This window comes from Panthera uncia, assembly GCF_023721935.1.
Source record: "Panthera uncia isolate 11264 chromosome B3 unlocalized genomic scaffold, Puncia_PCG_1.0 HiC_scaffold_1, whole genome shotgun sequence".
NCBI classification, from domain to species: domain Eukaryota; kingdom Metazoa; phylum Chordata; class Mammalia; order Carnivora; family Felidae; genus Panthera; species Panthera uncia.
In genome coordinates, this window is record NW_026057582.1 from 62,931,309 (window position 1) to 62,957,213 (window position 25,905).

General features: G+C 38.3%; 1 protein-coding gene across 1 annotated transcript in view; it reads right to left on the bottom strand.

Moving 5' to 3' along the window:
• Nucleotides 1–25,905, bottom strand: part of NPAS3 (neuronal PAS domain protein 3) — an 857,895-nt gene that overhangs the window by 418,868 nt on the left and 413,122 nt on the right. The window lies entirely within an intron of this gene.

The window sequence follows — 25,905 nt, forward strand, 5'->3', positions numbered from 1 at the left end:
CTGTGACAACCACTGTATTAAAAACTGTCGAAGCCTAATTGTTATAATTTTTGAGCTGTAGAATGTGCTGTTGATTTTTTTTTTCTGTTGGCTAGTTTGATGGTTCCTATATTGAGAAATCCAAGTAGTCCCTTCCTCCATTCCCACGATCATCTACCTGCATGTGTATTTTAAACACTAGTGGGCTTTCTGAATATATTTTAAGTGTCTGGGTAATGATAAAAAAACAATTTGCAAGGCAAATGTATTTATCAGCCTGATCTCTTGACCTAAGGTTTTGATGATGTTTGTTGAGAACTCTGGACATCAACAGTGGCCTTTGCATCTCTACTGTCTTCAAAATTCTGGTTGTGTTATTTCCTTTGGTTCGGGAAAAATAGTGGTTTGAAAGATGTATAGGATAAATATGGGAATATAGGAAAAAGTATACTAAATGAAAATCACACTGGCATGAAAATAATTCATTCAACAACAGAATTGGTAAACATGAGCCAAAAAAAAAAAAAAAAAAAAAAGGGCTAACCATTCAGAGCCAGTGAAGTAGCAAAGCTGAAGTTTTCATCCCCTCCTAGCCAGAAGATGGGATTCCTAATCAGGAGTTTGGGATTACAGAGTAAGATCTTTGTTCTGATTTGTTATATTAAGCTTTGCTAAGCATTATATTTCACTTTAATTCTGGATATTGTGAAGAGCGACATTAAGTAACTGTGTTCTAGAGGAAAAGAAATATATACTGTGCCCCTTTAGTAAAACTGTTTTTAAATTCTAATAGAATTTCAAGGTTATTATCTATTTCAGATCAACAGTAGGGGTCAGAGTTCACAGCAGCCAGAATTTACAAACCTCCAATGGGTTTTGATTGACAGCAATCAGCATCTCTTCAGCATCACTGAGGGAACAAAGTACAGGTCAAGACAGCGGGCGATTTCATCTGTCATTTTTAATTATCTAAATGATATTCACAGACAAAACCTTTCCCATCCATCAGGGCATCACATTACCATAGACAATGTTTGTTTAAAGAAGAGGCCATAAAATCAAACAATTATGAATGCAGACAAGCCTTGCTATTGACTGCATAAATAATCAAGCAAGAGTTCCAAAACTCTCTGCTAATGAATTGGTGGATTGCTGGCAGGAAGTGGCAAGTAATAATATAGACAACAGTCTAATGTTCTTATTGACTTTTACTAAAGCTTGACTACAGTCACAAAGATTAAAAAATGACGTCAAGTGAGGTTTCCATAGGAGCGGTATTGATAGCGGTACACAGCTAAAATACAAGTAGTTAACTCTTGACCTTATGGTAGGACCAGCGATCCCCCGAGAGCGCTGAAATGCTTGCAGTATAATACATCATGAACTGAGCCAACAGCCGCAGGGTCCCTGACAGCATTACCACACGGTCAAAGGGCCCTTCTTTTGCCATTTGTAACATAGTAATCTCTGATCATTCAGCTGCAAACCTGAAAATTAACTCTATTTCAGTTTGTTTCCTGAGTAAATAAAATTTTCTACCCCCTCTTTTTTTTTTATTTTTATTTTTTGGAAAAGTCAAGGAAGAGTATTACCTAAAATATACATAACTGGTAGCAGCTAGCTGAAGTGCAAAGAACTGGAAGCAGAAGACACACTGGGCCTTAGAAATGGCACAGACACTCCAACAGAGCTCCCTAGATGTGATGCATAGCTGTGGGTGGCTTCTATCCTCTGGCTAAAGTATGCCGTCCATAGAAATGCAAATTCATAGCAGCTGTTTTGGTAGGACTTCCTTATTCCTTTATTTAACTATCTTCAAGAGAAGTCTCTCCCTCCTGACTTTTAAAAAATTAGAAGTAAGGCCACGCTAAGCTTAACAGGTAACATTTTGATGGGTAAGGGAAATCATCAATTAATAATAATGACTCCTATGAAATAAAGCGTATTGATACAGGCACACTTTGTTAACAAGTTGCTATCTGACAGACTTTAGCCATTACTCTCCTGCTCATCGATACATATAAAATGTTGCCATATTATGTACTACAAAATAACTTTCAAATAAATATATTTACTTTGAAAAACGTATTCTAGAGAAAGGACATTTTTCTCATTGATATCACAAAGGAGGAGTTAAGGGGGAGACTTTGCATCCACCCGAGTTGTGATTTCCTTCAGATTCTCAGCAATCAAAGCACACGGCCACAGCCGTAAGACTGATAGGATCATTTTCTGCTGTTAACCTCCAGGTTCCAAGTTCACATTTTATGAATTGAGGAGACATGGAGGAAGAGAGAAAGAAAAAACATGGAGTGCAAATAGGCAAAATTCAATTGGGAGAAGATCAGAAGTGAAGAAGAAAATAAGATAACATGAATGGCACAAGATAAGTCTTCATTTTAGTAGATACTATGCAAACAACACACTACAACAGAGTTTCATCTACTAGCTTGTAGTGGCTTTCAAGGCTTCTAGACCCTTTGGAAACATGGAAACAATCATGACAAAACACAAAAGAATGTCCTACTAGTTTCAAAAGAAAATATGCTATTATTACAGGTCTTATGCAGACAAATTTTTAGTTCGATTCTGAGCTTCTCTACACTTTAAGCTATTATTGCATTATTTTTATTAAAATTTATATGCAAAAAAACACAAAACAAAAAGCATAGTCACCAGGCTCAGAGAGATGTAGGTACAGATCTGATCGTGATCAATTACTAGCTAAATGACCTTGAGCTTTTGTTCTCTTATTTATAAAATGGGAATGCTGGCAGCTGTTTCATTGAGAGATTTAGAATGTTAAGACTCAGTTATATAGCTTATGATGAATGCTCAGTAAATATTAATTTCTTCCTTCTCCCTCTAGTTTATACTTAATATATACATGTTACAATCCATGTATATATTGGGTTTTTTTTTCTAACATAAAGAATAAGTAAGATAAACTTAAAACTTTTCCTTAACAGCAGGAAAAATGGGCCGCTTTTTACTTCTGTACAAAGTAGACTATGACAAGAGGATTATTACCCACCTGTCCTTGAACTATTGAGATAACCCGTGTATTAGTCAAACTAGCTTTCTTGACAAATATATAACAATCTCATAAGAACTGTCACTTTAACTTGCTTTCCTTGAACTGAAAATGTCAACCCTAACCTGAAAACAAAGCCCCACAAATGTTTCTCTTGCTGATTTATTAGGAAATGTTTTTATTCATCTTCATTGATACAACTATTCTCTTCATGTGAAATTCAATTAGCCATTTTAAAATTGTGGCAGGTTTGAGATAAAGTATATCTGGGAGTTTGATCCAAGACCTTCTACTGCCATCAATATACCCAGGGGTGAACATTTCTCTGAAGTTCCGGAAAAGCCAAGAAAAATAACATGGCATCCCGTAGGATTAACTGCAAGGTTATTACCATTGGCCTCACTTTGTGCTTTTTCTATATCTGACCATAAAAACTTCAACACAATGTTTTCTCAGCCCTGAAAAAAAAATATCACCTCTCCTTCTGTCTCCCTTTCTCTCTCCCTCTCTTAATCAAAACTTAGAAGAGCCTTTGAGATAGCATGAACCTGAATCAAAAATGAAGTTAATAATGTTGGTAGTGAATTAAAATATAGGTCAAAAATCATGGACTTCTATTTACCCTTTGCTTAAATACCTATCTTGTCTCTTTAAAAAAATTTTTTTAATGTTTATTTATTTATGGTTTTTGAGACAGAAAGAGACAAAGCACAAGCAGGAGAGGGCAGAGAAACAGGGAGACGCAGAATCTGAAACAGGCTCCAGGCTCTGAGCTGTCAGCACAGAGCCCGACGCGGGGCTTGAACTCAAGAGCCACGAGATCATGACCTGAGCTGAAGTTGGATGCCTAACCCACTGAGCCACCCCAGTGCCCCTACTCTTGTCTCTTAATACTTGATTGCCTTAGTATTGCGATGTATCAGACTTCTGTGCCTTAGGATTCCCTTTATTCTTACCTTGATGGACATTACATAGTTCAAAGAGATGCATAATATAAATGGTAAGAGCAGATGAAGAAGAAAATCTGTATATGTTCTGAGGTACACATTTAGGAGGGCACTTGTTGGGATGAGCACTGGGTATGGTATGTAAGCGATGAACCACAGGAATCTACCCGAAAAACCAAGAGCACACTTTACATACTGTATGTTAGCTAATTTGACAATAAATTATATTTTAAAAAATCCAAAATTTCGGAATATACAGTGTGTCTTTTTAGTTTTTCTTTTAAGGAACTACAATTTTTAATTAAATTGTGAAAAAAAAAAGTTGGGGGGGAGGAATAAATGTAGTTATTTTAGCTTTGAGAGAATTCAGGAATGAAATGCAGTGATAAAATAAGAAACAAACAGGTGCCACCCTTCCTTTCTTAGTGTGGGTATAGATTCTAGATGCTAAAAATGCAAGGTAACATACAAACACAGATGCATCTTTCCCCTGCATTTTAAAGACGGGAACATAATAGCCTCCATGAATTTCTAGATATATTCCAGGCAAAGATCAGAGAGAAGGAAAATTCATGGTGGGGGGGGGGGTCAACCATCGTCTACATATTTGGTGCAGTATACCCTACAAATTGGCTATTAGACCTGCCCTCATCTCTGTATAGAAGCAGCCACAGCTGGATCAGATCTATAATGTAATAGGGGATGAGGTGTCTTTGGATAAAGGCCAGCATCTTAATTCCTGTTGAAAGAAATATTGCCAGTAGAAATATTGACTGCTAAATTATTCTGAGGCAAGAACACGCTCTTCTTTTCTCTATCACTCTCATCTCTGATAAAGCAAGCCTCAGTCTCCCACATTTTTCTCAGATTGCTGGGGTGTTTTTGTGTGTTTTTTTTTTTCTTTTTTTTTTTTTTTTTTTTGTGGGGGAGGTGCCACTTTTTCTCCCCTGTTCCTACCAGGAATCTTGTTTGCATCTTTGTCCGCATGTCAAGAGACAAGGAGCAATAGGTCCTGCAAGTCCTTAAAGGAAGTGTGTGCTTTTCTGCCATAAAATATAATCCTATCAAATGTCAACTACTCCAAGTAAAACAATGCTTCATGTTTATTACACAGTGACTACATTCTGAGTGGACTAACCCCTTTCCACCTACCTTAGGTCCATCCCACCCCTGTCTCATTTCCTCACATGCAGACTTGGTGAATACTGTTAGATTTCTCTCTTTTTTTTTTTTAACATGAGGCATTCTAGATGACATATGAAGAATACAAGTTTTTTCCATGGAACAACATTCGGCTGACAGATGACCATATGACACCCTTCAAACAGTACAATATGTCACTATCAGAACACGGCTGCTGGGAAGTGTATCTTCAAGGTAATATTTAATGTTCAAGTCAAAACATAATGGAATTATACCAGCACTTAGTATGAACACACATAAAGAGAGGAAACAACATGTCTCACTCAAAAAGTGTGTTTGGTTTACAAAAAAAAAAAAAAGAAAGAAAAGGAAAAAAATGTTGTCTTTTAAAAACGAGAGATAGCAATCATGTTTTCACTCTAAAATGAAATCACAAACAAGTATTAAATTAAACTTGGGATTTTGTTTTCTAACGTAAAGAATAAGTAAGATAAACTTAAAACCTTCTGCTTCATCATAATGTCCCACTAAAACCTGTTCAATAAAACTGAGATTGTGGCTTCGACCCCAGGCAGCAGCCCCTGCTAAACGCACTCAAGCCTTCTGAGATGTGAGAGTGGTAAATGTCCCTTCATATATGACATATGAAGGAAAGAACAAAACTGAGGTGTGCCCAGTTCCTTCACTTTTGGATCTGAACAGATAACTTCACACGAAGCTCATTTTCTAATAGCGTACACATTTTGAGGGTTACTAGGAAGGCCAGTGCACTCCCCTAGCAAGTTCTTCTTTCCCCACGGTAAGGCTGGTGGCAAAGTCACTGGAGAGAAGTGACTCTGTCATTATTAAAAGGACTTTAAAGGAAACACACATAGTTTCTAAAGCCAAGTACCCATGGTAGAATATTTTTGTGACATTTGTTCCAAATGACTAACATTTTTTATATTCCAAATGTGTTAATAATGATTGCTCATTTGTTCTAAAGCATTATCATTATTTACCTCCTTACACTGTCTTGCCAAGAATGTGTTATGTATCTTACACAATACCAACACATCTGTCTTTGTAAGGACGGAGAACTCACGGTGTCTTCTGCAGGGGCTATTTCTTTCATTAGCACTCTGAGGCTTAAGAATCTATAGCATAAGCAGAGGTGATGTGCCTCATGAATGGGAGACAAGGAATGAAGGTTTTACAATAATGATGAAAATAGTAATAAATATCAGCTACGGAGCCCTTACTAGTTGCCAGGCATGACACAAAGGGCTTCCATGAGTTATATTATTTAATGCTCGTATCACATCTAGGAAATAGGCATGATAAAAATCTGTTGTTTTAAAACTCAAGATCTCATTCTCTTTCCCACTGCCTTAGACTACATTCTCCATATCAGGTTGTCTGAGTTCAAATTTCAGCTCTATTACTTGCTCTCTCTGTGAATTTGACTAAGTCACTTAACTCTTCTAAGCTTCAGTTTCCCAGTCTGTAAAGAGCAATCTTATTTTTTTCTGAGACATCTATCAGCTCTGTCTCCACTGCAGTCTCATCATCACCTCCCAGTTCAAGTCTCAATAACTTTGCCTGAGACAATCCCACCCATAGCTGGCTGTTCCCCCTTCCCACATGTTCTTCCCCCATCCACCCTGGGCATCCATCTCCCATGGAGATCCCAACTATACCTTAGATTCAAAAATTTTCATGGTTCCCCAAGGACTTCAGGTAAAGTCTAAACCCTACACCCTGGCATTTGGTTTCAACCTGACATTCTATCTAGACTCATCTCTCCTGACCCTTTTTTACCTACCATGTTGAAATCACTATGTGAATATCTTTCTTATAATACTATATTCTCCCTGAAGGAGGGAGATCTCTTATCAATATCCCCAAGCTTCAACTCTGGACTAGCACAAAAAAAGCACTTATGGGGCGCCTGGGTGGCTCAGTCGGTTAAGCGGCCGACTTCGGCTCAGGTCATGATCTCGCGGTCCGTGGGTTTGAGCCCCGCGTCGGGCTCTGTGCTGACAGCTCAGAGCCTGAAGCCTGTTTCAAATTCTGTGTCTCCCTCTCTCTGACCCTCCCCCATTCATGCTCTGTCTCTCTCTGTCTCAAAAAATAAATAAACGTTAAAAAAAATTTTTTTTAATAAAAAAAAAAGCACTCATAAATTCTTTTTCAGTCAAAATGAATAGAATGCCAACACTAACTTTCATAGAACCCCCATACTGTATCCCCACAGAACCTCTTCCTACCTCTTTGCAAAGCTCTGAGCACCTGGACATTCCATTCTTGTAACCTCGAGGATCTTTCTGTCCTCCTGCACTTAGTAGAATCATGCTCACCCACCAAGTCCTGTTCAAGGATCACACAGCGTGTGGCACCTTCTCTGATTTTCAGGGTAGAAATCAAGACTTCTGTCTCAAGGCTTCCTTTACGTTTTGAGCCTTTCATTTCTCTAGGTCTGGTCCTCAAATATTTTATCACAATGTCTTATTTTTTATCTGTCTCCTTAGCCTGACTGGAAAAGTCCACAAGAATGAGGACCATAACTATTTCTTGGCATTTGCAGTAACTAATTGCAAAATCCAGTAGTCAATAATTACAGAAACACATATGTGTTGAATGAGTATGCAAATTAGTGATAAACCAACCATCATTTGGCTTAGAGGCCCTTGTGACAGTGGCTCCACCACCACACCAACCCTTTACTCTGGTGACTATGGGAGACCACACTTTCCATACCTCTCCCCTTCTTCTCTTGCCCCATCTTGTAGGACTTAGGTATAAGTGCTGGCAGCCGCCAGGCCATTCAACTTCTGCATCTGGATGCCTGAGCTGAGCAAAGACAGAGACCTGCTTTGATGACCTCCTGGGTACATGATACATCTGATATCCTGAGAGAATCTCCACTGTTAGTCATAATCTAACCATTACTAGCAATTTAGGCCAGAAGAAAAGGATAATCAAATACTGTTGCTGGACAGCAGCACAGAGGTTCTCCTTGGGTAAGCTCCACACTTCTGAATTTTGCCTGCGTGAGCAGTGGAGTTGGAGGAGGGGATCTATTTTTCTTTAGCAAAGCCGACTGCTACCCTAAGCACCCAAACCCAAATAGTGAGGCTGCCTTCATGGAAGATGAGCTAATCATTCCCCTTGAAGACAGGATATTCTAGACCATATAATCCTGAGGTATCTAAAAAGGACCATCACTCATCTAATGTTGTATATAGACCAACCTCTGGGTAGGAAATGTATGCAAATATGTGTGAGACTTTGAGTTACAACAAACTGAAAATTATAAAGCCCAGGCCCTTGTCTAGGCTTACAAGTCACTTCATTTGAGGTCCTGGGTCCATGTTGGTTTCTTCACCTCAACATAAATGCTTCAATGCTAAGATCAAAGGACCTGAATCAAGGGGACCAAATCAAGCCTGACTGTATACACTAGATCAACAGGAATACAACAGACATGGCCACACCCAAGACTGACATAATACATTTAAGAATGCCCTAGAATGTCATTAATGTGGAGTGCATATTTTCTTCACTAAAATATCTGCTTGCAAAAGAGAAATCAGAATACAGTATACAAAGCATGTAAGGATGATCACCTGATTCCTATTAATGTCAATCACTGTTTTATATCACCTTGCAAAATCTGTGAACTTCCCTAACATATTTAAAGCTTAGTAAATGTTTTTTTAATTTTTTTATGTTTATTTATTTTTGAGAGAGAGAGCACAAGTGATGGAGGGGCAGAGAGAGAGAGAGAGGGAGGGAGACACAGAATCCAAAGCAGGCTCCAGGCTCTGAACTGTCAGCACAGAGCCTGACGCAGTGCTTGAAGCCATGAACCGTGAGATCAGGACCTGAGCCGAAGTCGGCCGCTTAACCGACTGAGCCACCCAGGCACCCGAATGTTTTTTATAACTTAAGTGCAAAATTTATCATAATGAAATAGAAGGAACATAGCCATTTAACCAAAGTCTCCAAAACTATTTATAAATAGGTTCCAAATACAGCAATAGATTAAAAAGAACAAACAACATAAATCATTATTTTCTCTTATACCTAGCCAGTTACCTATTAGGAATTGATGATTTCAATAAAGATAGAAGGTTACATAAGCAAATGGTTGAAAGTGAAATAGAGCTATACATTGCCCCGCAATGCATAACTCTTGCCCATTGGTTTTTCCCGCTCAAGATACTAACCCGAGACAAATCTGCCCTTTTCTCTTTTTAAGAAGACTTCTGGCGAATGCAAGAGATGAAAAGATGAATTGGTTATGTTGAGTCACTCAGCTTGCTATTAGGGCAACCATGATTAGGTAAGAAAAGAATTTACTGAAAGGCAATTACTCCTATTTTAGGGACTTGAGTCTCTTTTTTCACATGAAAAGAGGAAAAAACTTTTTGTAGCTTTTATATTTGTTGACCATTTTTCTATGATGGATATGAACAACACCTCACATGCACTGAGCTAAGCCATTGGCCTAAAGCATTCGATCCCAGTTTTCCTTGAGCACTACTACAGTGGCCAAAAAATCCTTAGTTACAGAAGTGCTCACAAGGACACACACACTCATCTATGTGTATACGCTCCTCACCATCACCACCTTCCTCCAAGGAGGGCCTTTCAGAAATGACTTGCTGTGGGTGCTTAAAACCTATCACTCACAGAGCCCAGGTTGGTGCTGTGAAAATCAGCTATCATAAGGCCAACATCACTGCTTTTGACAGCTGTCTTAGCAGAGACCCAGACATACAGTCATGCCTCTGCTTGCTCATGCCATGGTAGCTGTGTCAATTTGGACACCGACTGCTGGCATAACCCGAGCAGATGCAGAACCCATATGTGCAACTCCAGATAAAATTTCCAAAGCACTGGCATCTGGATGTCAGCTTTTCTTTCCTGGCCCCACAGCTGAATGTTCTGCTAGACCTGATTGTTTCTCTGCTGGGGGTCGGTCTGCTCCCACCCTGTTGTATTCAGTGGCACTTCTAGACTTCTGAGTGTTTGAAAACAATAGCTGGATAATCACCTTACGCTGCAGCACACCAGGGATTTACCTGTTTCATCAGCTTTTGTATGTACGGGAAATCTGAAAAATATTGGTGCCATTTCTTACTTTTTATAAATTAAAAAACAAAACAAAACAGCACAACTCCAAAGATCACAAACATAGAGCACTGCGTCTATAATGTCTATAACGGGTACTGGTACTGGTAACCTTGTATTTTTATGTACGAAGTTTCCAGCAGGGAAAATTAGCATGAAAATAAAATGCAGTGTGGCAGATAAACTTGTGTCCGTGTTTCTCTGATTCTGTGGCAGCTTCCCCACAGCACTTGAACAGCTGTGTGGCACAGGCACCTACCTCGGAAAAAAAAGCAAGGGAGGGTCTTTATCTACACATCACTTCTCTTTACTTGCTCCTTTGCAAATGAGCCATTGGATGAACGTTTCCTTCCAGGTGGGAGTAACAAATGAGAAAAAGAGATGCTTCCCAAGTGTGAATCATCACAGATTAAAAATTCTAAAGCCTTCCTCCAGGGAGAAAGAATAGCTTGATAATAAATTGACAATGACGTGTCCTCCCGCTCATCTGTGCCAGCCTTCCCGAAGCAAAGACCCTCCCTTCTCTGCACACCAAAACTACTCCTTTTTCAAGGGACGAACAGAGTCTCCATTCTGATCCCAGTGTGTGGCCCAGGACTCAGTGAGGGAGAACGGAGAGAAAGGAGCTTTGTTTGACTGTTAGGAACTCCATCAACTTTCTGGGTGATAGATGCAAATGTGGTACATATACTGCTATCTCTGACAAGAACATGAAACTGATTAAGACTTAAATAAATATTGTACAATGATATTGTTTTCAAAATACACATAGAAGCTTTAATACTGCGTGCTGACTTCCAATTCAAATGATTTAATCTCAAACCAAATAAAAATATTAAAATCTGTCCATTTTTTTAAGAAATTGAATTAAAATACAGAATTAAAATACACCTTTTCAAGGTTTTATTTTGTTTATATCTTAAGGTTGGTGCCTTCATTTAACAATGAAACTAAACCACTTTTATCAATGACTATATAGAGATTGCTTAAAACAAACCTGGGCTACCAAGCATTTCAGCATGAAATAACTTACATTTGGTGTTTTAAACTTATTTTACAAAACATGGAAACTCTCAATCATGGCTATTTTACACACATAAATAGAAAACAATGAAGGCAAACAGAGCCAACTACTCCTTCAGTGACAACATGTGGATCTCAAAGTTTATTTATTATTTTTTTAATACTCTGGGGAACAGCTGGCATGTATTTTATTCCCAATATTGTCTTCTGGCAGAATGATTCATGTAAATAAAGTAGCAGATTAGCATGTTGGGAAAAGAAACATGCAGAAGGTTAAGTTTTTCCAGTTCTGAAAAACTCAAAAATAAAAATCCCTGCTGGGTATTTTAGGAATGTAGATGAGTTGACCAACCTTTAGGAAGTTGGAAAACCTCTATTCCTTTGTTTGGTATTCTTCCTAAGTGCAATCATGCAAAGCCTTTAGAAGGAATTGTCCTCTCTTTCAAAGGGGCTTGACTTGGGCACAGTTAATCATCACTGTGATAAAGCAATTAAAGGTATTCATAATTAGGACTAAACCAAATGTAAGTAATCAGAAAATTAAGGGGAAAATGACATTATGATGAGACTGTTTTCTTTAATGACCTCTTGGCTGAGAAGGACATTTTTACATTGGTGCTTAGGGACTTCAGTGCATAATGCATTAACCCTACTAAGATCCCAACATGTAAATGTCTTCTTCAAGCGAACTGCAATACACCTTGGAATCAAATAGTATCTCTGACTTAATTTTTTCTAAATTTATTAATTTTGAGACAGAAAGGTGGGGCAGAAAGAGGAAGAGAAAAGTCCCAAGCAGGCTCCATGCTGTCAGCACAGAGCCCGATGTGATACTCATTCCCATGAACACGGAGATCATGACCTGAGCCGAAATCAAGTGGTAGATGCTTAACCAACTGAGCTACCCAGGCCCTCCAGTATCTCTGACTTCTTAACACTGCCCAAAACAGAAATGCAATTAAAGATCAATCTGCTATAAGTTAAGATGTATTTAATTAAATGTGTTTAAATAGATGTGTTCAAATAAATTCAAGTCATTCTACAAACATATTGAGCACCTACTGAAAGTACAACACAGGAGAGGACACAAAGATGAACAAGACATGATTCCAATTTTCAAATTGCTTACAATCTACTAGGAGATACAAGACACATATGCCAACCTTTTAGAGTTTTTTCACAAGGGTACATTCATGTATTTCTAAATGGAGAGTTTTTAAGTATATGAGTGATAGCTGGCCCTGAAAATGGTATTCTATTTCCTAAGTTTTAATTGTAAATGAATTCACTGGGATTCTAGATCCAATCTCCAGACCTACACCTGTCATTCCAGTTTAGAATACAAAAACTTATTATGTATTCTTTGAGAGAAGGAATAACACCTAAATATTCTCCATAGCCATATTAGTTGTGTCTTATATACAGTAGGCTATCTATGAATACTTGTTCAATATGAATATATTGAGGGTCTGTATTTTTCCTCTGAACTGGACTACATTTAAGAGGCTAGTTATGGGGCACCTGAGTAGCTCAGTCTGTTAAGTGTCCGACTTCAGCTCAGGTCATGGTCTCGCGGTTCCTGAGTTCAAGCCTCGTGTCAGGCTCTGTGCTGACAGCTGGGAGCCTGGAGCCTGCTTGGGATTCTGTGTCCCTCTCTCTCTCTGCCCCTCCCCTGCTCGTGCTCTGTCTCTCTCTCTCTCTCAAAAATAAACCTTAAAAATATTTGTAATAAAGAGGCTAGTTACATAGGTTTCCTAGGTTTTCTATGTATTCTGTTTTAAAAAATAATGGACAGTGATCTCAGTGGCAAAACCTGTCCCCCCAACCCCATCTCCCAATTATAATAATTCAGAACAATCTTCAAAGATCAAGGAAACATCATCTACAATTTAGATATTGATCAAATTAAGTAATATAATCTCCCTTTGGATTAATGCTAGGAGTTAAAGATTTCAAGGTTAATGCAGATGTTAGTGGCAAAACTGGGATTTTTGTTTAACTAAATGGATTTTAAACTGTTATTTTCAATGGATGTGACTAAGAGGGAAAATGCAGATGTAAAACCAAGAAGAATATCCTCTCCCACCTGTATTTTCATGTTAAGCATGGCACTCTTTGGGGAAAAATCACTTCCTGCTTTTTAAAGTTTCTTAAGTTTTTCTGAAAATCAGGGTAAATTCTTCAAACACAGTTGCATGAGATTCTATTAGACACAGCTTTGTTGATGTGGCCCAAAATGATTTTCCTCGTCTTTCAGCCTCTGCAGGCTGTCCCAAGTCTCCATTTCTGTTAATGACCTATTGCTTCTGTCTGATTCAATACAGCCCACTGGCTATGGAAATGGCAAGTCTCAGCAGGAGACAACAAAATGGTCAGCAAACAGGGCTGAGCCATGTCATTTTCCTCAAATACTTTCCCAGGAATGAAATGACAAGCTTTAAAATGTTGTCTTCTGCTCAGGGCAAATATTTCTTTATTAAACAAAAGTGCATGTCCTCTCGTTTCCATTCAAACCATAGCTTTAAGTATGTCACTTGAAAAACTAACAGTAAAATGATTTAATACCTAATATTTCCCTTATAATTCTTCTCCGTCTCTTTCCCACGTCCACTTTGGAGTTCTAATACCGGCTGTGTCTGTCACTAAAGGCTGTGGGTCCTTAGCGAGGCACTTTACCTCTCTGGACTTCAGTTTCTTCATCCTTAAGTGGAAAAGGGTAACAGTACCTAATTCAAAAGATGGGTCAGGGGACCAATTGGGATAACGCATGTAAGCAGCTGGCTCAGCGAGTACCTGTCACACAGTTAAGTCTCAATAAATGTGTGCTAATATACATAATTATTATTCTTCCCAGATTTTGCATAGTTCCGTTTAAAAGTCTGCATCCATCCAAATTAGTCTGTGCTCGGATCCAATTTTAACCGTTCAATTTTAGAGAATCCACAAGTTACTTTACTTTCCAATGTTCTTAGCAGAATGAGACGTTTTTCATACAAAGTTCCCATTCTTATTCAAATGAAATCCTTCAGATACTCTACAGTGAAGACTGAAATAAACAGTGGCAAGGGAGGTATCCCACCAATTTCAGTGCATGACACGTCCTGAGAGGGGACTGATTTATTTCAGTCTCAAGTTTTCCCCCAATATAACTACATCGTATTCTTCAAAGAAAGCCAGGTTAGATGATTATCAGTTAGTTACCAGTCTGGCACATGCTGTTTAGTAACCTTCCAGTAGTTTGATCTGTAACAATCCGATTCCTTCTAAAAAGAAAATAATAGAGCTTAACTGTGAATCCAGGGAAACTCATCATTCAGCCAAGATAACTGGTACCAACTCAAAGGACCAGGCCTGGGTACTTTATATTTAGAAAGACCCAAGAATGTCTTCCAGAAGATTAAATGCTGTCTAAATTCTGGATTGGGCTTTTACATTCAGTCCACCTAAATGTGATCTCAAGAGAGGATACAGTTGATCTTACTATGCATTATTAAATAGTTACTGAGTTTTATCTCCTATGTGACTACAATTCTAAAAGTATAATTTAAAATGTCATTGAACTATCCTTATGGATTAAAGATGCAATTAAAATAGTCATTGATATTATCATTTGCCTTTGTATTTATGTAGAACTCACAGACTTCCCACTCAGAAAAAAAGAAATTTCTGTTTCTTTAGGTCAATTCTACCCTTGGTGTAATCTCCACACCAGACTAAATTTACTAAAACATGGTATCGCCCTAAACGGAAGTATGAGAGTGGATTATCTCAGAGGGTACTTTTCTGGTGCCCTGAAGGGTCACCTGCATTTTTTATATCTTTAGAAATCAGGCAAACAGCTGCTCTGACCTGACAATTCCTGCAGCAGCTATCTAGCCTCATGGGAATTTGACTAGGCTCTTCTGTGTGGGTAATTCTAACCGTACACATTTCATTCACCCAGTATAAGAAATACTTATAATAATTTCACTAATTCACCCAAATGCTTCTTTTTCCCAACAGAGGCAAAACAACACCGTATGGCTTTTTCTTCTCTTCCGCAGGGTTCTATTCTGCTCTCACAAAATAACACTGCGTCATGGATCTCTTACCTTGCAATCCTCAATCATCAGACCCTCCATCAGCAAGTGTCTGGGAAGTGACATTCACAAGGCACTAGCGGACCTAATACAAAGAGCAGGAGTCTCCGTAACCTGGAACATCTGAGGCAGCTCCAGGGCCGGCCCACAGGTGTGTGCCTGCCTGTGGTAGAGCGAGAATGGAGCCTAGTAGTAACCCCCGGACCCTCTAGCAGGCCCCCTATAGAGCCTTCCTCTTACTAGTTCCTACAGATATCCATTACTGTGGTCTTTTAATAGATATAGTATTACCGAAGTCTGGCTCAGAAGAAGAAAACCACTTGCCAACATGTATCAGCCACGATGTGCTGTGTAATCTCTCTCTTGAAATCAGCTGTTTTTCCCATAACTGTTTTCAAAGGACAAGGATCACAGTGCCACCTCGCTTGATTTACAGAAAGTCAAATGTACAAAGGGACAAATAACCTTTGATAGGGAGACAATATTTTTTTTATTTACTTTCATTTTTTGCAGCTGTATTTTTTGACTTTTCAACATTTTTTTCATTTTTTTTTGGAATTTTGCATGTTAGAGGTATTTGATCACATATGTGTGCACACATACACGCACAAAGTGGCACAACTACTTATGGAAGATTCTTCTGTAATAAACTTTTGGTCTTCAAAAGGCTAGTGAAGTAGACTGCAGATGTGACATTATCGTATAATAATTGTTCAATTATGTGTTCAATTTAGCTCTTATTGTATTTAGAGAATTTTTTAATATCTTAAACCAATTTTGATTCAATTCTTCTGAGCCAGACTTTCCCCAAGTGTTTTGTAGAAGCCTAGTGTTCCCGGATGCTCACAAGTGTCTGAGATCAGCTTAGTTTGGGAAACAAAGCATATCACTGCTCCCCAATCCACCCCTGCAAAGCTTTCCTCAAACCCAAAAGCTCATAGGGTCCAAAAGGCTTGTGAAATTCTGGATACTCAGCTGAGAAAGCAGGTCTGGCGATATTGACTGTGATTTGGTTCCATAGTAAATGATAATCAGCTGGTATCACTGTCTCCTGTCATCCACAGCTGATGCTGGTAACAAGCATATAATGTTTACTACCACCAAGGCCTACTCTAAAGCCTAAAAGGGCACTGTAATATGACCCAGATTTGTAGGTGTCTACATGCATCGGGAAATTATTCATATTGATATTTGACACATAACCCTAAGATGTGCTAAGACCTCTGTCCACTTTGAAAATTGGAAGCACAATTATCCTTTAGCTCCACTTTAATCTCCAAATAACACAGCAACCCTTAGAGCCCAGAAAGAAAGATATGTTTCCATACCTTCGAAGCAATCTTCCTGTCAGCACACACTGAGCAGAAGCTGTGCAACCACAACATTGCTGCTCTTTTTCTTCCTCCCTGACCTCGAACATACGTGACCATGCTACTGAACTCCTATATTCTAGCGAGGCCAGGACCCTCAAAGGCTCCCACAGACACCCATGTGAACATCAGACTTAAAAGTGGATGTGTGTGGTGAGTGAGGGTGGCGAGCCGTGTAACTGTAAGTTTGTAGGCCCAAGAAGTGCTGGTTGACCAGCTCCAAGCTGGAGAATCAGATTCCCACCTGTTGCTTCAGGATGAAGCCCAACTGGGCCAACTTCTGTTAAGTAGTCATCATGCACCAGGTGCTGTGTATAGTATCTCATGTAATTCTTACAACAGTCTAGGAGGTAAAAATCACTGCCGTCTTCATTTGGGGGTGAGAAAAATGAGGCTTCGAGAGTGTAAATAAATTGCCCGGATCTACACAATCAAGATCGGGGGTTTGAATCCAAACCCAGGTATAACTGATTCAAAAGCCTCTAGTCTACATTGTACCAAACTGTGTTGGTCTGTTTTGTTACTGGTCTTCTCAACTTTTACTGGGAATGCTGGGAGACAAAACCATGACTCATATTTGTATCTCAGCGTTTTCTCCACTCTCTGATGCAAATAAGGCACCCCATAAATATTTACTGAAGCCTAGAATCAGTATTGAGATTCATTGTCTCATTTTCCTAGATTCTGGCCCCCCTCAGGTAATTTTGTGATCAGAAATCCCTCACTGTTAGCACTAGTTCTAGTCATGTAGCAAAAACCCACATCTTCCCTCCTTAGTAAGTTACCTCAAACCCCTCCCCTTCCCCACACCTCTCATACTACTTCTCGGTGAACGATGCCTTTTGTCTATTTTGCAAATCAAAGTTAGCAAGGTATCTGAAAACCTGAAGGTATATGTATGTACCTGTCTTATAGGTACGCGTGCCATCGTAAAAATCCTGCGAAGTTCTTCCTTCAGCTCTTGATGTGGAAAGATGCCCATTCTGGCATTGCAGGTAATAGATTTTGTGCAACATGTATGAGGAGAATCATATGTGCACTTCAAGGTCTCCTCCACACAATTTGGTAGCAATGGATGATGATTGCTTTTACCTTCTGGTTTTTCGGGACTTGCAACTGGCTTATTTCCACTTTTCTAAGCAAATCAAGGTGACTGTACAGTATGATGAGAAGAATAATGGCATATCCCATTTTGGCCTAAAGGAAATGTTGATTCTGGAGTCCTTTTATAAACTCTACTTTTTCTAGTTCCTTCTAGGTTGCTAATGAGATTATTCTGACAACTCCTTTGGTTGTTCAGAGAATGATTTTCATTCTCAAGGTGAAAATATCTTCTTACTACCAAATTTAGAATTTTTACCATTAACTAGCTTACACTACCAAAAATAAACACCATTTATGTAAACAGATAATTGACATTGTGTTCAATAAAAATACTTAACTTGCTTTTAACCTGAGAGGATTATATTAATAATGCCTCTGTATTCCTGTATTCGTAATGATACTGATAAGTATTAACATTTTTCCTCAAAGTCTTGGGCATGATTCTGGACTACCCAACATACAGACAAATATTAGCAGACACTTCAACACATTCTATATATCAGGTTTCTGGATTAAGCACTTTTAACTGTACTATCTCATTCAATCCTCACAACATGCCTGCCGTTGGCTACTATTTATGATTTTCTCCATTTTCAAGATGAGGAAATTGAGGCATAGAGAGGGCAAGAGACGGTTCTAGGTCTACACAATTACTAAGTGATGAAATTGGGATGTGAACTCAAGTTAGCTGGATGCCCAAATCCATGCAATAAAAGAATCTTCCATACTCTGTCCCACATCTAGAGGAAATGGATACAAACCGACCTGGAAACAGAGAGGCGAGATGAAGCCCTAACTCTGGGGTTAACTCTGATTTTGCTAAGACTTTTTTTTTTTTCTTTCATTTACTCAACAGTTATTTCTTGAGCATTTATTATAGGAAAGATTGAAATTTTACACTTAGAATATTCTACTATTACCACTTGTTCTGGCCCACCTCTGAAGGATATGGGAAACTTATACTACATTTAATGGGATTTGACCTTTTTATTTATTTTTTTATCTTTAAAAAATTTTTTTAACGTTTTTATTTATTTTTGAGACAGGGAGAGACAGAGCATATACAGGGGAGGGTCAGAGAGAGGAAGACACAGAATCCGAAGCAGGTTCCAGGCTCTGAGCTGTCAGCACAGAGCCCAACGTGGGGCTCGAACTCACGGACCGTGAGATCATGACCTGAGCCGAAGTCGGAAGCTTAACCGACTGAGCCACCCAGGCGCCCCGGGATTTGACCTTTTTAGAGAAAAGTTTCATGACTTATTTTTCCAAAGTATGGCAAATCAAGAGCCTTAATGTTTCATATGTATGTTTCATATGTGTATACATATGTGTGTGTGGTTTAATACATACCACACGTGTGCGCGCGCACACACACACACACACACATGAGTTAAGGCAGCAAGGATTTTTTTTAAGGACAGGTTTTAAACTTTCACAAGCATAAAATATTTTCTTACACTCAATCATGAATGTGATTTTATATGACTTGTTAATTTTGAAGAGTAAATCATACTTTTTCCCTTAAAATGCAATGCTCAGGCAATACAGTACTGTGAAATAATGGTTTGGCCATCAACTTCCACATGCTTTAGTTTTTCAATTTTGTGAATGGGGATTTTGATAAAATATACATTCTTTGGTTAATGTGAAGACCAGTGAGCTAATCCTTGGCAAACCACACTGAGATTCCTAATGAAACCAATTTCCTAAGTATAAAACATTAATCCAGATAGAAAATACATGTGAAATGCAGAGCAATGCCTGCTTCATCATGGCCCAGCATCTTCAAGGACGTGTACATTGCCGGTAGGAGACCCACATGACTCCTCTAACATTCATTTGTCAAATTAGATAAAGGACATACACATCTCTTTTATAAACCCTCTTTCAAAAGTTATGAGTCACTCATCTACGTTTTTCAGTTTAAACTCAGGTCAGTTTCTAATAGAAGCTGTGAATTAGCTTCCAACATTAAAAACATTTTCCTATCAATGCTGATACCTTATATGAGGTAAGGAAGGGAGACAGGTGAACAATAGAGTTAAGAAATTTCTACTTCTCTTTCTTTTCTTTTTAAATAAAAACACTGTAAACCTTACTTGCAATTGTTTTACAGCTCAATTGATAAGGTGTGCTCCTTTTTTTTTTGTTCAAGAAAATTTAAAAGCAACTAATTTAAATATGCAAAATTATCTTGAGTTGTTCATACAAGTGAACTTAAAAGCCGTGCAACACAGGAAAATTAAGTAATTATGCCTCCAAGTTATTTACTGCAATTAAGCTCATTTATCATATGCAAATTAGTGCAAACTGGTCTCATTAGTTACTAAATTACTCAATATGAGCTGAACAATGTAGCACTCCAGTTTGTAATGAAAAATCCCTGTAGAGGCAAGCAGTATCAATTAAGCTAATTTGCATATGCAAATATATTCACTAACTTTCTCTTTTTCTATATTTAGTTTTACATTTTCTTACCATTCCGGATCACAGGGAGACCAAAGGGTCTCTCACCTTTCTCTCCTTCTTCTATCACGGCTAAAGAATACCTCTATTATTTGAAGTTCTTGTATTTTATTTTAGCACTGATATCCAGCAGGATGTCACTTTGCCAACAAGGACCACCAGGAGTAAGAATATGCAACTTCTTAGAGATAATCATTTCTTTTGTAAGTTTCAAGAAAATAATAAATAAGGGTGAAATTCCAATTCATCAATAAAATGGAAAACAGACTTGAACATTATCATTCTCTTTCATAGATGTTTTAAAAACAGTGCCATCAAATGTAAAATGAATGTTGGCCTGGCTAGGCAGAAGCTTAAATAAAATAATTTGGATCTTTGCAGGTGTCAGCTTTGGAGCTGTTTTAGGAATTATTCACTTCGCTTTGTCCAGATGTTCGAATCGTACTACTCAACCTTGTCATAGTCTCTTGCCCAATGAGATTCAAGGAGATGTTTGATACGAATACATTTGGCATTCTCTACCTCCAACCTCGACGTTGTTCTAGGTAGCTTCCTCTGCCTATACAGCTCATCTCTAAAGAATCGTTTTCTTAGTCTTCTACCACTGAACCAGGCCTAGAGATGGGAGCAGGACTGCGCCTAGAATACTTGGATAATAACAAAGATATAAAATGTCACAAGATACTGTTCATTTTGTTTTCCTTACTACACCAGCTATAAATTTTTAAATATTTCTGGCAGGCAACTTAGATGTTTTCTTCTAACAATAATGCTGCAGGACCAAAATAGTATACAGACAAACTAGACAGGACTCCAGGATACGTCCCTAACCAGTCTTCACAATGTGATGAATAATGGAAACATGGACATTTCAATGTAAATCTTGATTTGATTTTTTCCCCCAAATTTGATCCCAAACAGCTTTTTAAAAAACCTAGCCTCCTCTTTTACTTGAGATATGACTCTACTCTGTATACTATGGATGAGATGTTGAGAGAAAGAAAACCATCATGATTAAAATCTGACATTTTATTGAGGTATCTGGTGCCATCCATCTCACCCACATAAATCTATGACTGCTTTGCCTATCAAAGAGAAAAATAGCTACATTTGAGTTCCCTTCCTTCCCACCATTTTAGGTAAATACATACCTTAATTCAACTGCTCTGCTAAGGTAATGGCCAGATTTATGGTCTTCTTCTACAAGAAGGTTGTTCTACCAACAAATGAGCCTTCCAAAAACACTCCCCTAGTTTTTCTGGGGAAGACAGGCAGTCATGCAACCATTCTGTCCAGCCTTTTCTGATCCACCAGCAGTCAGAAAACTCAGGTGTTATAATCCTACAATGTTTTTGATGGTTCTCCCTTGGTCTCTCTCAGGAGACCTGTCCACAGGATCCTCTGGTAGCTTGTGGCTTGAATGTTTTAAGAGCAATGCAAAATTTCTTCATGTCCAGAAATATTGCAGGGTCAATGACACAGATATGGGAGGGTTCATGGAACATGGCCAAGCGCAAAGTGACACACAGATATCATGCTTCCACCATTATCTCTCCTTAGGGCATTTCTTAAAGAATATTCTTTTTATTCTCCCAAGACAGCTTCAATAATAAAACATGTGGGTACTTATTAGGATTGTATTCATCTAGCTCACAAAATTTTATTGTAGTATCTACAACTAGTTAGGGCTAAAAACCACTTTTCGCTCACTTATATATACTTATAGTATGTAATAGCTGGTAGCAGTGATCCGTATTGCCCAATGTAATATAACATATATGTCTCTCTCTGTGGTTCACCATAATGTGCTAATAGTGAATACAAACATGAACCTTAAAATCTTCCATATACAAGGTTTGATGTGATTGTTTTAACACCTGTGAGGTGAGTAAAGCAGCATGACTACGGAATATGCAAAAACAATACTGCAATTTTAACTAACAATTATGTAAGCATTATTTACAGAAAGAAAAAAAAAACTCAAAACTGTCTGCTAAGGGCATGCAAATAATTAAAGTACTCCATTCATAAATCTGCACCTAAGGGAAAGTCATTCTACTAGTTAATTTTATGAGGTACGAAGATGATATTTGTGACTATTTTGTGTTTCATTAACTCTGATAAGAACATATGAATATTCTATCTGATCTCTAAATTGGGAAAGTAAAAGTAAATATCACTCATATTTCTTGGTATTAAGGAAATCATGAAGTGGGAATAACAACGCCCTAAGAGAGCTTTTAAAGCAGGAACCAAATGGGTGCTTAGTCACATATACTGTATTCAGGAAAGATCCCACATAATGACCTGAAGTTCTTGAATTTTTTTTCTTAGCTTGTGCAAAAAGCACAATTCCTAATCTTGACCCCTTGCCCTTCTGCTCCTCATCTGATTAATACAAGTCAAAGAAGAACAAAGTGAACTAAAATGACTTGACTCAGGCCCAATACATACACTCCACAGTCCTGCATGTGCAAGGCTGGCATCACCTGAACCCTCAACTCTCCTGCAGAAGATCCCTCTGCCTTAAAAGTCATGCCTGAAACAGCTACAGGTTCATTGGGGCCGTAGTACTGGTCAGAGTCATTATGGAAGCTTTCATGGGAATGATGTGAATGGCCACCCCAGAATCGCACAGGGCACAGCCTAGGCGATGGCCTTGCCTCCACCCACCAGTAGTAGACCATTAAAGTGGAAAATAACACTGCAGCAGTTAATTTTATATTGATAAAACACCATTAAGTTAAATGTTCCCCCATCTCAGCAGGAAAGAAGTCAAAGTGTAGAGGACACAACAACATTTTTATATTTTCCTTAGAGAAAAATGGCTAAAAGGATATACGTAGCAAAAACACATATTGCAGTCCGCAGGACGGGTGAAGCAAAAATTCATGAGTCTATGTTCATCCTTCACCCCCAACTCTCTACACAAAGGTGTCCTTAGCCCACCATCCCATGAAATGTCACTGGGGACACAGGCAGCAGGGAAGCCTGGGCACTTGGTGCAGAGAAATCATAGGCATTTTCTGAGCCCCATTCTGGCATTCTGAACTGACTTCTACCTCACCTTCCAAATGCCACGGTTCCCACGCCTACCTTTTTGACCACATAGGTTTTTATGAGATGTTTGCTAGGGAAGGAAGGGGAGGAAAGAGCAAAGAAAGAATTCATCCCTGTTCTCATGAAGTACTTCACCAGGAAGTCTCCAGACTTCACCAGGAACCCTCCTGGTGAATCAACCAGACTTCACCAGGAACCCTCCTGAAGGAAAATAAGGAAACCATCTTATGCTTGCAGACCCAGTGGGATATTATTCAATGTGGTTCTGACAAGGGTCTAGGGGCTCAACAGTCTCCTGCAAGGAGGGAAGAAAACTAAGACAGCTTAGAGAAGGCTTTTCTTGTTACTATGACTTTCCAAGCCCTTCTTACCCACAATTCTAATATTTCATTTAGAAGAATACATACAGCTTTTCCCACTCCTTAAGTACTGGTGTTAGAATCAAATGATATGAAATTCTAGTTTCTATGACAATTTCAAAATTATCTACTGCAACCATGCTTGGGGGCCTGAATTTCTTGAAAGCCTCCCTACCAGGATACTTATGCTTCCCCTTGGAGCCAAAGACTTTGAACATATTCCAAATGTGGACAGCCCTATTTAGTTTTCTTGAATAAAGGTGATTTTTTTTCATCCATCTCTCCCCCGCACTCTGAAGCCACATGGAATAGCTAATACTTTTTTCACATGACATCTTCAAATAGAGAGGACATTAATATCCCTTTGAAATCATGTCTTTTCCAAACTAAATTTCGCTAAACTCTCTGTCCACTCCTCATGTAACATGATTTTCTAGTTCATGCACCAGTCTGGTTATTCTATTCCAAATGACACTCAGTTGTCTATATTTTTCTTAAAGCATGTTGTCTAAGTTGGGTGTGACCACTCCTAAGAGCAAAAGAACTTAGCAGCCTCATTCTAGAACCCTTATTCTCTCAATGACGCCAACTGTTGAACTGACATTTGGGACAACCATTATATATCCTATTTACATTAAGCTTACATTAAACTCCTAAGTTTTGCATTTTATATTAAATTCTTGCAGCTCCCAAGTCACCCTTCCTTAAAGACTTTGGACTCAAATTTCAGAATGAATTCAGAGGATAATAATCTGGGGCTACTGTTTAGACCATTTGTTTCAGTGACTAAGTCTTATGCACTGATTGCTTCAGAATATAAACTGAAGTCATCCTGAATCACATCAGAATCTAACAACGTATACAGCATGGCTCATACAAAACTTACAAGGGAGATTCTGAACAAAGTATGTACAGGAAAAAAGGAAATAAAAATTTTAAGACATAGGAAGAAATATCCTCTCTGTATCCCTGAAACCAATCTACCACAAAGGAACTGCAAATGTGTGCATGATAGAATAACAAATCCCAAAGTGTACTTCAATAAACATCAGTTATATAGGAACTTAACAGACATTAGCAGAGAAATGTCAGAATAAACAAAAATAAGCCAAGTAAGGATTTTCAGGGCTTAAATGTGCAAATGTAAATTGTGACATCTCAGACCTAATGAAACATCAAAATTATCTCAAAAGTCTGTTAAAAATCATAAACTTCTGGGCCTCACCCTGAAGATTCTGCTTTAGTAAGAATGTGTCCTTCAAACAAGTATCTCAGTTGATTCTGAAGCTGCCAGCCAATGAGCCAGCTCACAGAACCACTGAGATTTGACCAGGGAGAATCTGATGCTCACAGTTTTCCTGGGTACATACTCCCAGAAACAATATGCTAGATCCAATGAAAAGCATAACCAGTTTTTTCAAATAAGCTGCCTACATAACCCAAACATGTCTGCTTTTCTAATCCTATATAAGAAATGTATCTTACATAGTTTAAAAAAAAACAATCTTTGGCCATATCAACATTTATCCTGGTAGCAGAAACACTGTAAAACAATTATCCCTGGATGTGTTGAACTCACGGCAACGTCGTAAGGGGAAATTGTTTTGGAGTAAGCGAGATGCTGAGCTTGGGATGCATCTTATCCAGGACTAAATAACTGTAGTTCTGTCCTCGTAACCCTCGCATTTACTTGTCATGGAATTCATTGGCCAAATCAGTTATTATTATTTGTCTCCTTTTACTTAGAAATCTACCTTAAAATTTCATTCTGAGAAAGCTTATAATTTGGGGAGGCAAACGTGAGGATTGAAAGCGCTTATGAATACAAACTCAAGCAAAGAACAACTGAAATTTGGCAACACATAAAAATGTCACATTACTGTCACAACAAAATTTTGCTCTTCCAAAAACAATATATATAGCTCCAAAGACACACACATATATCCACTTACAAATGCAGCACACACACAATCATTCTGGGAACAGCCAGCTACTATACATTGCACATCAACCGAATAGTGCAATTTATCTCAATTATTACAGCACAAATAATACTTGCCCTCCCTTTCTCATTAATATTCTCTCAAGAGATGGCTTTCTAAAAAGAAAAAAATAAATTCATAAGAATTTCATAATTGCAACATAAAACAATAGTCATATACACAGCTGATATCTAAAAATGTATTTTAAATCAAGACTAAACACATGGATTTTTCTTAGTGA